The sequence below is a fragment of the Prenolepis imparis genome, unplaced genomic scaffold (genome assembly GCF_030444845.1).
Source record: "Prenolepis imparis isolate NDT839.2.m4 unplaced genomic scaffold, iyPreImpa1.0 SCAF_2, whole genome shotgun sequence".
NCBI lineage: Eukaryota > Metazoa > Arthropoda > Insecta > Hymenoptera > Formicidae > Prenolepis > Prenolepis imparis.
This window is the reverse complement of record NW_028141160.1, coordinates 9,439,119-9,455,820: the sequence shown is the minus strand read 5'-3', so window position 1 is coordinate 9,455,820 and position 16,702 is coordinate 9,439,119. Positions and strand designations below refer to the sequence as shown.

Genomic DNA, 16,702 nt, shown 5'->3' with positions numbered 1-16,702 from the left:
TTTTAGTACCTCCAGTTTTATAGTTTCAATTTTTTGTTGAATAAAATGTTCAAAAAATTTTGACATGTTTCATTCACTTAATAGAAAGAAGATTTATTTAAAAGAAGTAAGATTTAATTAAAAAAATGTCGCATCATCGTTCTTATAGATAAATTGTTAGATTGTGATACGCGTAAATCTTTTTCATTTCAAATATTGAAATATTTAGTTTTATCTTTAGTACGAGAGATATAAATAAATATATACAATACTATATAATATCAAAAATTAAAAAAAAATATATATAATATAATTATGTTTTCCACTATCAAAGGGAAAAATGACATATTTTATAATATATAAAATATTCATTGTGACAGACCTGACTCTGACGACATGGACCGATGCTCAACCTCTATATATCCATCGCGCTGAATTTCATTCGGAGCTGCGCCTCGCGGATTGTTTATGTATAGGCGCTTCTGTAAGGTCTTACAATTAGATTAGCATGATTGTATTGCGAAGGGTTTAATAAGACCTTACATAAGCGCTTACACGCAGACAACCCGTGAGGCACATTTTTTGAAAAGTTTTCGCGCTTCTGATCAGCGAGTTAAATCCGCGTCGCACCGACAGACACCAAATTCAAAAGAGAAATTCACCGCGATGGGTATACCGATCTATGTTGCCAGAATCAGGGATCTTACAATGATTATCCCTTTCTAATAAAAGGCATATTATTGACTTTATTGCCGTTTTTACGCGATGCTGATTAAAGTCTCGATTCGCGTTGTGCCTTATATTCATATTAATATCTTATTAATATTTTGTGACAGAAATCAGCTGATTAAAGAGTTAATTTGCTAATTAATTTTTAAAATAATATGTTATAAAAATTAAAATAATAATATGTTTTAAATAATATTTCATAATTCCTTAAACTCGATTCATATTTTTGACAGTTATCAGCTGTCAAAAAATATGAATCGCATATAAGACATTATAACATATTATATTCACAACATATTACTATTTTAAATTTTATAACCTATTATTTTAAAATTTAATTAGCAAATTTAACGCTTTATTAATATCTTTTGACAGAAATTAGCTGATTAAAGCGTTAATTTGCTAATTAAATTTTAAAATAATAATAGGTTGTAAAAATTAAAATAGTAATATATTGTAAATAAAATATGTTATAATGCCTTATCTGCGGTTAATATTTTTTGACAAAAATATTATTCGAGTTTAAAATATTATAACATATTATTTATAACATTATTATATTAATTTTTATAACATATTTTTATTTTAAAATTTAATTAGCAAATTTACCTTTTAATCAGCTGATTTCTGTCAAAAAATATTAATCAAGTTTAAACAAACTTTACATAAAAATATCATTCTTTTTATACAAAATCGAGGAATGGCGCGCGCATGTGTTGTTTTAGTTTTAGTTATTGTAAAATAAATCATTTTTTAAAATAATTATTATTATAATAATTTCAAATAATAATCATTAAAATAATCAATTTTCCCTTTGACAGTAAAAAACATAATTATAATTTAATTAATTTTTACTTTTTGTTATATATAGTAGTGTATATATTAGATATTATATATTTCAAAAATAAAACAAATATTTTAATATTTCAAGCGGAAAAGATCGCATGTCATATCGCAATCCAATAACTATTTATAAGAACGATGACACGACATTTCGCGTTCACGCTAGATGACAATAAACGTGTACCGGCTTGTTCCTGAAATAAAGCGTGCGCGGCGTCAGGTGGAGAAGGAGATGATGGAAGAAGAGTAAAGCGCTTATCCCGGAAGCGCGATCTTAGTAGCACGTGACAAGGAGACTCTCGTCGCGTTGCGGTTACAATTTCCAAACTCATACGACTACCTCGCGCGAGAGTTCCTTATTTAGGAGGAAGTGCTGTCCCTTCCCACGGGGGCATCAATTTCTCGAGATCGCGAAAACGCGCGATGTACCACAACGTTTACGCGAAAATTCCGTGCAATGCTCTCTCAGCTAACTTGTCCCTAGGAGCCAGTACAACGTATCTCTTCTTGCAACATAGACGCACATAGACGCTCCGTTTTCTATTTTTTTCCAGTATTAACTTATTTTTCCAATACATCTACTTTATTACGAAGTGTCAATAATGATTTAGACGGCTGCATCGGTATCGATTATTTTATTGCCGTTGATTAAACGCGCAGAGCCTTGCGAGCAATATTGGCTCGTTATTCACCAGCTAAATATACACCATGTCGTACCCAGATTTTCCTATATCGCTGATTAAGTGCTTGCTCGCGACTAATTTTTTTACTCTTTTTTAACTTGTTGAATGAATAATTTTCCAAAATAAATATAAAAATTTGTAAAATATAGTTCTTTGTTTTAACGACGTAATATTCATATAAAAATAGAAAATACTTCAAATTATAGTTTTAAATATATGTTATATGAAAATAAAAAATACAAAAAATATTATATGAATTTATAATTAAAAAACAAATTACGAAGATTTATACTTAATGCATATCAGTGGCATATTTATAGGAGGATTTTGTTTGAAAAGAGAAGAGAGGCTAGAACTTTGGGCGAGCGATTATATTAAACCAAATTCATATTTAACATTAAACAATAGACTGTAGTCTTATTTGCTTAATAAAGCAGTGCTTTGTATAAATGCAAAAATGTTGACAACTGAGTTAGATCTCGGATTTCTGGGAGAAAACTGAAGCTCGGCAACTTCTCTACTTTCCATAAATACGCTGCTAATGTATATCGAGTTTTATATTGTTTTTTTCTCTCATAAAATTATTTATTACGATATACATGTTCATATTATAATCTATAAATTGTTTTAAAAAAAAACTCATTTCCATTTTTATATTTTTTACTTAAAACACAAGTTATTTTTTGTTCCCCTTCCTTTAAAATTTGAACACTCTTCCCTTTATTAAAATACATAAATAATTTTTCACGAGAGAAAAACTTGCTCGAGATTGCAAGCATGAATAGACAAATAACCAAGCTATTTTATCTGCGTAACTTTACATTAAAAGGAATCTCACAGTAGAACGTAAAACCGCCGTGAATTTCGTGACAAACTTCACTGTCAAACTTGTTCTTACATCGACGCTGTCAATTTTCTCTTCGAGAAAGGATTCCTCTTTTACACGGTGCTACTGTCTGGTGCTTTCGACCAACGACGAAGATATTGACGCAGTTCCTAGCTAGTTACAAGGCTGGGAACTCACCTTGGGGTTACACGCCACATGGCCCCCGGCGCTATTGCAGGAATACTTAAAAGGGGTGGCTAAAGTATGCGCGTCCTTCGTTCGGGAAGGGAAAGGGAGGAAGGTTGAAACACACGAACTGTTGCGACGTCGTCGTTGGCCTCGTCGTCGGTCTCGTCGCCATGCCGTCTCGCATACGGATTTTCAATAACGCCTGTCTAGCTTCTAGGTATTAGAAAAGCACGCGAGCAAAATGCGCCCTCCCAGAAGAAAATGCGTCGGAACGATCAAGTGTTCATACCTACCGATTCTATCTCGATCTCTGGAATTTTCTCGTTTAATATTAAAAATCGTGAGATAAATAATTCAATGCATTATTGAAGAAAACCACAGTTTTATGCAAAAACTAACGTGCACTGCGATGCACACTGTAAACTTTTGCAAAGTTACTTTATATTACATACTGACATGTTGATTTAGCAAATTTCGAAAGTTAAATTGACAGTAAATCAGTTCTTAACTTGTTGGCAGTATATCGCACGCGTTAGACATGTAAGAAACGCAGTAATGCAGTATTATACCGCAGTATGTACATTTGAAGTTTGGAATAAATTATGTAAGTAGATTATAACTTGTGTTGTATGTTATTCACATGAATTTGTTTGAGATGTTTATTTAAAAAAGGATTATATCCGCGTATTTTTGAAATAACATCGGTAAAAACTAGCATTTAAAGTTTTAATAATATTCCGGCACATATCTGTCTCTCTCGTCACTAATAAGATTTTCTTTCGAAAAAATTAATTTCTTCTCTCTTTTAATTTCTCTCGCAATAAGTATCATCAATGTGCGAGGTATAATCTAGCTATATTACGCGAATGTGCGGCATACTAAAAACATTTTCTTGGAAAACGGTTCCAATTTTCGTCACCTTTCATGCGAACGGCCGACTTTTATCCTTGATTACTGTATTAAGCACTCAACTACTTTTCCTAGGTCGTTATACACCACCCTCGTAATGGAAACTCAAGCTAACGAGATCTGGCAGAGCGTATAAGGAACTTAATGCAGGGGCAAAATAGTATAAAAAAAACAGACGGCATTCTTATATCGATCTTGCAATAGCTACTGTGTGTGCCGAAAATGTACAAAGTTTGATTGTCTTTCTGTAAAATTCTGTAAAATAAGAATATTCTGAAATCCAAAATTTTTAAACTTGCATTGTTTAAAATGAAAAGAACAAAGATAAAACTATATATTATTTATGCTAAAGTAAAACATTATTAATATATTTATGCAAAAACCGGATAATAAGTATGTGTGTGTATGTGTGACATTTATTTTAAATTATTATTGTTAATAAAATTTAAAATCCTTTTAAAACTTTTTCAATTTCACAAAATACTGTCAAACGCAATAATATGTTCGAAATTTCTTTTCATTGGTATTTCGGTCAAGTGCTACCATTAAAATATTTCTACTTAATATTTTTTTTCACGCTCGTGACAATGATCGCGATAAAATAATAGGGAGGTTTTAATCGATCGATACATCCCTTCGTGAAAAAATGCGTTTACGCCAATACGAAGAATTGCGTGCAGCAAGTAAATGGAAATTTTAAGTGCACTCGCCGTTGAAATCTATAGGTTGCTGCGGGCTCCCGTATGACCAGCTGTAAATGCATTCGTCTATCTACAATGGTACCACGCTAATGGCGTCAATCGACGAAGGTCTTTTACTTTTGTTCTGCAAGAGCGAATAATACCGGGATGCGCGATGCATCGAGCAGAATTCAGAATCTCGCAAAACCGCGGGAAAGAAATTTCTTGTCGGCTCTACATCGGCCTAATAAAAACGTCGGGCGAAAATGCCGCTGTGCCAACAGCGGTCGTCCTATGCAAATGGATCGTCGGGGCACAATGGCAGGGCAACGGTACGTCGCGAGAAATTTTCGCGATATTGGTATTCGCTCTGAGTTTAACATTGAAAATATGAAATTGTTTCGCGGATGGCTGGGCGGATGACTGTGCGCTTACGATGAAATTTCAAAGCGGAGAATGTACGCGAGCGCAACGTAATTACCAGCGAATTAAGCATGGCTACGCGGCGAATAAATTCACATTGGAAGCGGAAAACACGGGAAAGGAATTCACAACTTCGCATTCCATCCTTCTGATGCCGGAATGCTATTAATTTTCCATAAATACGACGAATTCGATGCTGTTCTTACAAAGCGCGACGTTGTTCGCTAGAATATTTGTTATGCAGCAGCGTAACTGCAGTGATACGTGAAATTTCATTCGTGACATCCAAGCAATCGATTGTAATTAATAAACGTTAAACGAAAAATCAAATTATACAACGTTTGTTAATTAATCATAGTTACACGTTTCATAATTAATCGATTCAAAGTGTACAATGCTATGCGCTCATATAGTTATAGGCACTGCTTGCGCATAAATATATATAGTGCAAATTCCTATCACAGCTGTATATCGTATTTTTTCAGTATATTATTTTTACATAAAACATATGTTGAAATTACTAAGACTTAAATTTACGCCAAGAAAGGCTAGGAGAAGGATATTCGAATAAAAATCTGTGAAGAAGTTATTGACACAGATGTTCTAATTTCAGCTGGATCTAAAAATGGATTAATAGAAAAGAAAGAATCACGTGGCCGCGCTTGTGGGCGTTCGAAGGGTCGAGGAGGATGCAGTTTAACATCTTCTTATCTAGAATTTTTCAATCTTGCGAGCCACTTGCGCGAGAAGTACGGCTCACGATAGCAGAAAATAAATGCCCCGGCACATAAGTGTATTCTCGTGTAGCCAAGAGACGAGGGTGTTAGTCACTCGGCCTCACGTGACTACGGACTTACATGTCGGTGGCAAACACCACGGCGTCCTATCTAGAATCTTTCAATTTCTCATACTTTCGTTCTACGTGCGAGAATCGAATCGCGGTTACCGATCGCTTAGAATCGTGCGCTTATACGCAAAATTCGAAATCAGACTCGATAATGGCACTTGATATTTGTAGTCACATATAGAAGATATCAAGAAATAACTGACATACTATACCGCAACAATCTGAAAGACCTCTGGAGACGCACAATATGTGAGATAAGTATATAACGCACAACTATATTTATCACACAGTGAAGCCCCATAAACCTGCCTTAAAATCTCATATTTTTTAAAGAAGAATGTGCATGCTTCTGCTCTCATTATTTCATAATCTTCAATTAGCTCGCGGAAAACCGCAATTTTGAATTCCGCCGCATACATTTTGCATGCACGCGTATTAAGTCCGTCCCAGCATATAAAAGCGTAATTACTGTAATATTCGGTAAATATATGCGTGCAATCCAAACAAGGGAACTCTCGGTAAGCTGATCATCGATTTACCCATATTACGTAAATTACAAAATTGCTTGTAGAAATTAATTAACGTAGTTCAATATAAGTTCTGTAAATGAAATTTAATAACGCACTACACGCGTCTATTGATGAGGTAATTTCAGTTTGTTGGCATTAATGTAATCAATTTCAAAATATAATAAATATGTTGAGCATGTTTTAGACCTAAAATGTAATTACGAAAAAATCGAAAGAAAATGGAAAAGATCTCTCCCTTGGATCCAAGCATTTTTTTTAATAATGAAGACGGTTTCCTTTGTCGAGCGCTAAAATAAACGTCTGACTACTGCTAATTGCAGGATCACGTGCTTCGAGGTCGCGAGATGTATTCACGAAAAGGTCGTACTTGCATGACCTTAACGAGATCTTTGAACGAATAAATTTACAAACGTCAAATCACGCGTATTACTCGAAATGAAAAAAAATGCGCGTGAGATTATATAACCAACATCAAAACAACGAATAGAATTTCTCTTCGTTTTGGTTTCATAATTGTTGCACATTTATTTTAATAAATGAAGAAAATAATATTTCTTATTATACTGTGATATATTTGATACGTTTCTAAGTGATAGTAAAAGCAAAACAATTTTGCTAAAAAGATCGCGCCAGACTTCTTTGCCTGGCTTTTTCTTTTCGTCTCGATTGATATAGCTGGTTTTAATTCTCTGCGCCTCCCGTACGAGAGAATATAATAGTGACAGACATTAACCAATTAGCGCCAACGCTACACCCTCTTCATCTTTCTCCGCTGCACTACTTCTAAACGACTCGTAGAAAGATGCTTCAAAACGACCGACTATTTTCGGCACCATGTGCCAACGCGATATCGGATCCCCCGCAGTTCGACGAACCTTTAAAGTGTGAGCGGATATTATTTCTGCGACCCTTGCGACTTTTTGCACTCGAGAGCTCGTTCTTTGCGGACGCAATTAATCTCGAGACAGTTTAACCCCCCTTCTTGTGACTATATGTATATTTAGAATATCGTAGTTTACCCTCCCGAAATTACAGATCATCTACAGATGATTTTAAATTCAAATTTTATCGGAACAAAATTATATCAACAATTGTGTGGCATTATATATATTATCCTGTTTGTAAATTAATATTATCTAAATTACATTACACGTATTAAATTTCAATCATATTTTTAACGTAACATAAAAAAATTTACAAACCTGTTAAATATTTTTTACATTGCGTTTATACAACGTATACGCAATAATTAAATTGAAATAAATGTAATAAAGGAAGAAAATTATGGAATTTAAATGTAATTCTCTCCATTGTTTTTAAATAAAATAATTCTATTCTCTCTCTCACACAATAATAAAAATATTAAAATACATTGTTCATAAAATGTAGACAAATGTACTATTTATATTAATGTTGTTGTGAAATATTTCAAAAGAAACCAGTAATTATTTCATAAAATAAAGTGTATGTTTCAAAATTTATATCTGTATTCAATACTTGCTTTCTGAGTTCTTTCAATTCTCTTTAATTCTTTCTTCCTCCTTACCTTTATCTCAAAGATTTAATACTGATTAGATTGAGATGAAGAGAACGATGAAAATAGTGGGTTTAGGTAAAGGGTTAAAGATGAATATTTTAAACATGACGTTCGTTCCGGAAATATACGTGATGAGATTGTTTACTAAATTACATGCAGATCAACTCTCTCTTCCAAAGAATCTCATGATTAAAAGCATAAGTAATAGCTAAAAATGTATTTACTAGTTCAAAGCTTTATGTAACTTTGAGACGCTTCTGTCCTTGCTTCATAACTGATAGTTAAATATTCATGTATCTATACCGTGACGAGCATAATTGAATATTTATAGATGTTCGAGATAAAAGGCTTCAGAACTATATTTCTATATCCTGCATATTTCTATATTCTAGTGCTTTAAACTTTATTGAGAAATTACACATTTATTAAATAAATAACGAATTTTTTAGCCATATTTTTAATTTGATATAAGACAGACAGCTGCAATTTTTGATGTATTATAAACGATATAAAATAACTCTGAGATTAAAGAGGAAACATTTTATATTTTAATAAATACATGTATTATTTTACCGTATGATATTATCGAATCAAATCAAATATATTTGTTTTTATGTCGAATATATGTAACTTTCTAAATGCACATTTCTACATTAATCTAATTTCAACCTTGTTTCTCTTTATCTTAAATTAAAACAAATGTTCTCGTGCTGTACACAATACGTCACCCGCATATATATTTTTCTTTTTTTGTACGTTGCCAAAAAATCCAATTTACAGAGAAATAAAATGAATTTAAAGTGAGGGGAAAGGAAGAGAGAGAAAATTTTGCAAAATGCAATTTGAAATGTTTATTTATACTGTTCCTCTCTCTCTTTATGTATCTCTCTTTATGTATATGTATGCATATACATATATAATGTGTGATATGCGTGCATACACGCCAGAATTTAATTAAAATAGCCTGAAATTATAATTCAACAATCTCATCACATTATTATACCATAATCTCGTGCAGCACATTTCTCGTACGCGCGTTTCAAGAGTGGCTACTGCTGAGACCAATAATTTGTCGGCGTACTGCGTTAAAATGTTGTTTAAGTAGTACGATTATAATTACTTACCGCCAGCTAATGTGCGAAGTTACATCTCGTCCGACGAACACAGTTTGGAAGAATGGCCCCGCGCCCTCGCACACATACACTCACACGCACGATAACCTCGGGGACGACCTCGGGGACGACCTCGGGGATGGACGAAGACCAGGTGAAGTTCGACACTGTGCAAAAGTTACATTAGGTTAGGCTAGGTTATGTCAACGCCAGATTACGTCTCAGACGATCTATCTATTCTATCTTTACCTGTCGCGCACATCCGAGTAGATCGTCTTCGTCTTTCGCGCGAAAGAACGTCGTGACGTTACTTCCTGGAGCATCCAATTCCGCTTGATGCGAGTTTCTATTATTCCATCGCTTAATGTTTTTTTTCTTCTTTGTTGAACATCAATCGGCGCACACTCGATCACCGACGCGCAAATGACGTATCGTCTTTGAAAGAAAACACGCGCAAGTTTCGCGTCGCGTTTTCGCTTCCACGGAGATAATCTTTTTCGCGTCTTCTCGTCCTCGTCCCCGCGATATCCTTTCCGAATAGAAAACGATCCGTCCGTTGTCGGATTTTTCATTCACTCGAACGTAACGTAGGTTATTTATACAGAGGATCTCGAAAGACGGCGTTTCGATGCTAGCTTCATTGCGCTCTCTGCTCTATTTAAACAACTGATAGTTTCACGCGACAAATTCGGAACAGTGCACGATCACTTGCATCATGTTGCACATCGATATATTTCGGAGAATAATTTATTGATTGAACAACGCGGTAGCAGAGAGTACTCTCGACACTCCAAACTTTTATTTCGTCACAATTAAAGAGCGCTCGAGACTAGGTTAGGTTAAAGGCGACTGTTTAAAACTCACGATAATTAAAAATACTGTCCATCGCGTGCACTTTAAAGTTTTCATATATAGATAGTTCATATGTTACCAATGTATACGTCGCTGTCAATGTATACGTACGAAATACAACGCTTCACAAGATATACAACGTGGTAGGTTAGGTCTCGCATGACAGGTTGGCGTATGCGCGCACGCACACAGTTGCACCACGGAGAGGCCGCGACGAACGACCTTGCCGATGCGCGGTTCGAGTACGACTGAGTGCGAGCGAGCCGACCCGAACGAACCGAAGCGAAGCACGAGCCGCGTCAGTCGACCGGCGACGACCGACCAATCAGCGTTGTCCTCCACACGAACGCCTGATGCTCAATGATCGACTATATACATTCCTACTTTCATGCATATTCCCTCGCGTGTGAATGGCGGACGGCGGCGCTTCGCGTATAAATGAATCTATCGTCTTGTATTGTTTCAAAGGTGAGAGAATAATATCTTCGATACATTGATAACTTATTAGTATTCTCAGACACATAATTTTTAGAGTATATTGATAAATATTGGAGTACGTTATTGCAACTTTATACATTTTTACGATGAAAAACGTTACCGCCAAAGTAACCTAAAATCGTCATCTAAAATGACATTCATATATTTCTCAAAAATTGAAATATCTTGATAATGATTATATCTCTCTCTCTCAATTAAAATAATTATTTACTGATAATGAGAGTAACAAGTTTATCTTTTGCATTATATATTATTCACTTGGCGAATATTTTCACGATTCGAACAATCATGATACGCGAATATTTAGATGCGATGCGTTAAACCTAAAAGTATAACCATCTTCAAGCGTGTGAAGATAGTTGTGATACTGTTGTCACTATAGATATCACTGTCGTCGATTTTTTTGTTAAGCCTGCACATCTTGTGCAAACGCAGTTTCATGCTACATCGCACTGTATGACGGACTTCAATTCGTAATCAAAGTGGCAGTTGATCCGCGATTCTCCGTGCTATTTGCTCGTCGTCTATTGACCGCTTTCTTTTGTGCAAGTAAAAAATGACTCGCGTTTGTAAATCGATATTGAGAGTACCGAATAAAGTACCGTGTGACCGCTTAACGTGTTTTGCGGTGTTCGCGATCGTATTTCACGTTGGCACATTGGCACGTTGGCACGTACGTTTTGAATGACCGCTGCACACATATGGAGTAACATCTATTTGGGATAAAAATTTTAGAATATTGACAATATCTCAATAACTGATGAACAAGACACGTCTGAAAAGATTAACATTCAAACTTTTATTCATTCGAGAATTTAAAAAAAGAATTTTATATTGTGTATGCATACTATATACGCGCGTGCGAGAATATTTTTGACGATTTAGTTTCGCTTTTGTATAATGAAAAATGTTGAATCATACCATGTTACATACGTTTCTCGCGTTTTTGTTCGGAAATAGACGACGTGAGTATCGAATGCAATATCACAACGATATCGTCGTAACATGTACAAAATCATTATTATATATTACTATGTATATTTTTCAGCATTTGTATTCCTGCGAGAGAGTGTATGCGCGAAGTTGAAGTGAATGAATCCTGAAGCAAAAATTGGCGCAAAGAATGAAGCAGCTGACGGCAGTAAAGGCGATACAACGGCTGGTGAGTAAATTTATTCGATGCATGCAGATGATTTAATTATAATTTCGCTTTAGCGAATGCAAAGAAGTTGCGTAATCTTGCGATACAATAAATTTTATACTAATATAAAACTTTTTAAACCGTCACGAGATTATTTTAAATTAGTGGGAAATAAAGAAATAACATTTTATAATTATAAAACAAAAATACGCTTTCAAATATTTTTCTAACTAGTATCAAAAAAGATACATAAAATTAATAATCTTAAATTATATTAAAAATTTAGAAATAATAAAATAAGGAACAAATTGAAATATATATATATTATCAAAATGAATTTTTAATACGTAAAATTTTTATTATATGAAATAAATATAAATAAACATTGTAATAATAAGATAGATATTGATAATTGTATCAATATCTATTTTATTATTACAATATTTATTTATATTTATTTCGTATAATAAAAATTTTGCCTATTAAAAATCTGTTTTAATAATATACAATATATATATTTCAATTTGTTCCAGTTATTTTATTATTTCTAAATTTTTAACATAATTTAAGATTATTAGTTTTATATATCTTTTTATTATTATATTTTGTTAAAATTTAATTCTGCCACTTGCAATTCGATATTCATAAATAAAAAAGGGAGCTATTTCTATTAAATTTATTACAAAATATAAAATAAAGTTACATATCTCACAATACACAAAAGCATATTTGTCTGATGGTTTTCCATCATAAAAGTACATTAGTCAAAAGATGGAATTAGTTTCGCACACAATAGAATCGTTCATTAATCAAGACTGCCATGCCTTATCTACAATTTCATACTGGATTTATGTTTCTCCACTTTATAAACAAATATTGCAACCATTTCGTATCTGTATTACTTTGAACATAACATCGACTGCAATCGATTGAAACTCTTTTGGCGAAACGTGTAAATATATTATTAGTATTCATCGTTACAAATGCATTAATGAAAGCTTGAAATTCTAACTTTATTTGAACTAATCCGAATCTCAAATACTTTAAGTCTCATACATTATGTGTGCTGTCACACTATTTTATGACAAGTAAAACTTAATCCATATATTATTTTATATATATATATATATATATATATATATATAATATTTAATATATGTTATATATATAATATATTTTACATATATATGTATATATATTATATATATATATAATATTTAATATATATATATACATATATATATATATACATATATATATATATATATATGTATATGTGTGTGTGTATATGTATGTATCCTTTATGGCATATATCGCGAGAGATGGGAAATCTGCGAAAGTTATTTTGATACTTTAAATCGCGGCCGGAAAACGGGATAAAGGATTTTACTGTAGCCTGACGAACGACAATGCACAGGCGGAACAAATCAAGGATTTTTCCGAAAAGAAACCGATATCACGGCTCCAGATCTCTCGCGGACGCTCATGTATATGTACATGCGAAAGCGCGCAAAATACGAGATACGTCGCGATGAAATTCGAGGGAAGATATTCGATGCGCCCAACGAAAAATACAGTCCAATGGAAAAAGAAAACTTTCCATTAGGGATACGCTCGCTCGTATATGTAACGTCAGTGTACGTTTTCTACGTGACGACACATATACCTGCACCACACGAAGGAATGGATTATCGGAAGAATATACGGGGAATTTCTTATCCGATATATATATATATATATATATATATATATATATGACGATATATAAAAATGTGTCTTCGCGAAAATCTTTGTGATCGTTTTATATTCACTTTTTCAATATTCGTCGTCGAGTTTGTCGAAAGTCTCTCATGCTACAATATAATTCACGGCGTCAATGTTGGCCTCTCAACGTTGTGTAAAGATTAAAAAGGATATGACTATCTTGTGATATCTTATTTTTCTTGCAAGGGATAAATATTTATATCAACATGATAGGACTGCGTGATTTATTCGCGATAAAAGCATTATAAGCATATATTTCACACCGAATCTAGTTTGTTGAATCGCGTATTTGGTATTTTATCCCATTTGAACGGAATATAGGATCGCATTCGTGACAACATGCTTCAGCGTTTTTACCTTTCGCGTCGCTGAACCGATAATCTATTTTCAGAAATATATTTCCCGCGCATCTCGCTCACGACGATCGGATTGATATCACGAAACACACCGTGACGCGTCGTTTATCGCTTTCCGCGCGAGTTTTTCCGGGCGTAGGTTACGTGAAAAAGTCCGCACCTGTGTAAATCTAATATCGTTCTTACCTATTTACTTACGTCTCGCGTAGAAGAATGAAGACGCGAAGTAATGTACAGAAAAGCGCGGATTTTAAAGACATACAGAATTCCTGAAGAAATCTTTCTACACACACTATTCACACCTATGCATTCTTATCTACGCGTGCACACACAGACAGGACATATATATAATATATATATTTGATTGATTCATTAAGATAATATAAAAAAATTAAATTTATATATACATGACATATTTGCTCGTGGATTTCTCTTAAAATCCATAAATTTTTTTAAACATAACAATATTAAATTTGCTCGTCAATAAAAAGCGATGTCAACATCAATGAACGACTTAGAGATGCACATAGTTGCTTTCAGTATAAGCAGCAGATGGTCTCTACAAATCAGTGCACTCTAGTTTCGAACTCATTCTTTTTCTTATTGTGTCTATACGACTTGACATTCAACAATTAGATTTTACAAATGGAAAAAGGAAAATAGAATTGTTTTAATGAAAATGTAAGCTTTGTTTCACTTCCATTTGCACTTCTGTTACCCAGTATTCTATTTTTAACTCAAAGAAAATTGAAATGAGTATCTATATATAAATTATATGAATCCTTGTCTTCCTGTTTACCAAAACTATTTACCAAAACTAAATAATATACAACCAAATTGCTTAATGCGATAAATATAATTTTCTAACAATTTATACATATTAATGCATACTGATTGTGAGAAAAAAGTTGTTAACTTGACTAAATCGTTTAATTAATTACTATTTTGTTAATTGAACGTATAGAAGTATTTAAATTAAATACAACATATTAAATCTAACATAACGTGTATTTGATTTAAATACTTTATATGTTCAGTTAACAAAATAATAATTTAGTTGAACGATTTTTAATCAAGTTAACAATTATTTTCTCAGTGTATGTACTTTAATGATTATATAAACAAGGCAAATTCATCACGAACTGAACGACTTATTTCGGGAAGAAAGACCGAAATCATTATCATAAATGCCGAAGAATCAATGACTATTCTTACTCTTTCATACTATGTGTAAATCTATGTATAAAGGAACGAGGGACAATAAATCCTAAAACACATCTCGATTTCATTGAGAACACGCGCGCAACCATTCATATATCATTCTGTATTCGTAAAGATATATTAACTTGTAGAGCTTTTATCATACTTTGACTTATAATACTTTAATTGATCTACACTACTTTCATTGACCTATACTACTTACATTTACTACTTTCATTGACCCATACTACTTACATTTACTACATCATTATTTTATATCACTGTTTCGCATTTAAGCCTTTAATCATGATGTCCAAATTAATTAATATTGCTTATTATTTATTATTATAAATTTTAACTTGTAATATTTTATCGATTTATACTCCTTTCATTGACCTATACTACTTACATTTATACTACATTATTTTATGTCACCATTTTGCATTTAACTTTTTAATTCATAATGTCCAAATTAATTAATATTGCTTATTATTTATTATTATATTTATTGATTGATAGTATTTTTATTGACTTATATTACTTTCATCGATCTACACTACTTTCATTGACCTATACTACTTACATTTACTACATTATTTTATGTCACCATTTTGCATTTAACTTTTTAATTCATGATGTCCAAATTAATTAATATTGCTTATTATTTATTATTATATGTATTGATTGATAGTATTTTTATTGACTTATATTACTTTCATCGATCTACACTACTTTCATTGACCTATACTACTTACATTTACTACATTATTTTATGTCACCATTTTGCATTTAACTTTTTAATTCATAATGTCCAAATTAATTAATATTGCTTATTATTTATTATTATATTTATTGATTGTATTTATTGATAGTATTTTTATTGACTTATATTACTTTCATCGATCTACACTACTTTCATTGACCTATACTACTTACATTTACTACATTTTTTTATGTCACCGTTTCTCATTTAACCTTTTAATCATGATATTCAAATTAATTAATATTGTTTATTAATTATTATTATAAATATTAACTTGTAATATTTGTATTAATTTATATCACTTTCATTGATCTACACTTCTTTCATTGACCTATTACTACTTACATTTACTACACCATTATTTTATATCACTGCTTCGCATTTAAGCTTTTAATCATGATGTCCAAATTAATTAAAATTGCTTATTATTTATTATTATAAATTTTAACTTGTAATATTTTATCGATTTATACTACTTTCATTGACCTATACTACTTACATTTATACTACATTATTTTATGTCACCATTTTGCATTTAACTTTTTAATTCATAATGTCCAAATTAATTAATATTGCTTATTATTTATTATTATATTTATTGATTGATAGTATTTTTATTGACTTATATTACTTTCATCGATCTACACTTCTTTCATTGACCTATACCACTTACATTTACTACATTATTTTATGTCACCATTTTGCATTTAACTTTTTAATTCATGATGTCCAAATTAATTAATATTGCTTATTATTTATTATTATATGTATTGATTGATAGTATTTTTATTGACTTATATTACTTTCATCGATCTACACTACTTTCATTGACCTATACTAC

At 32.2% G+C, this 16,702-nt stretch overlaps 1 protein-coding gene across 1 annotated transcript in view; it reads right to left on the bottom strand.

The window, feature by feature from the left end:
• Ddr (discoidin domain-containing receptor 2) overlaps positions 1–10,374 on the bottom strand; it is a 185,017-nt gene extending 174,643 nt beyond the window's left edge. The window contains exons 1-2 of the mRNA XM_083058613.1: positions 9,537–10,374; positions 9,300–9,454 (exon numbers count right to left, since the gene is read on the bottom strand). The gene's annotated coding sequence lies outside the window, so the exon portion shown is untranslated. The remainder of the gene's footprint in view (positions 1–9,299; positions 9,455–9,536) is intronic.
• Between the last annotated feature and the right edge of the window lie 6,328 nt (positions 10,375–16,702).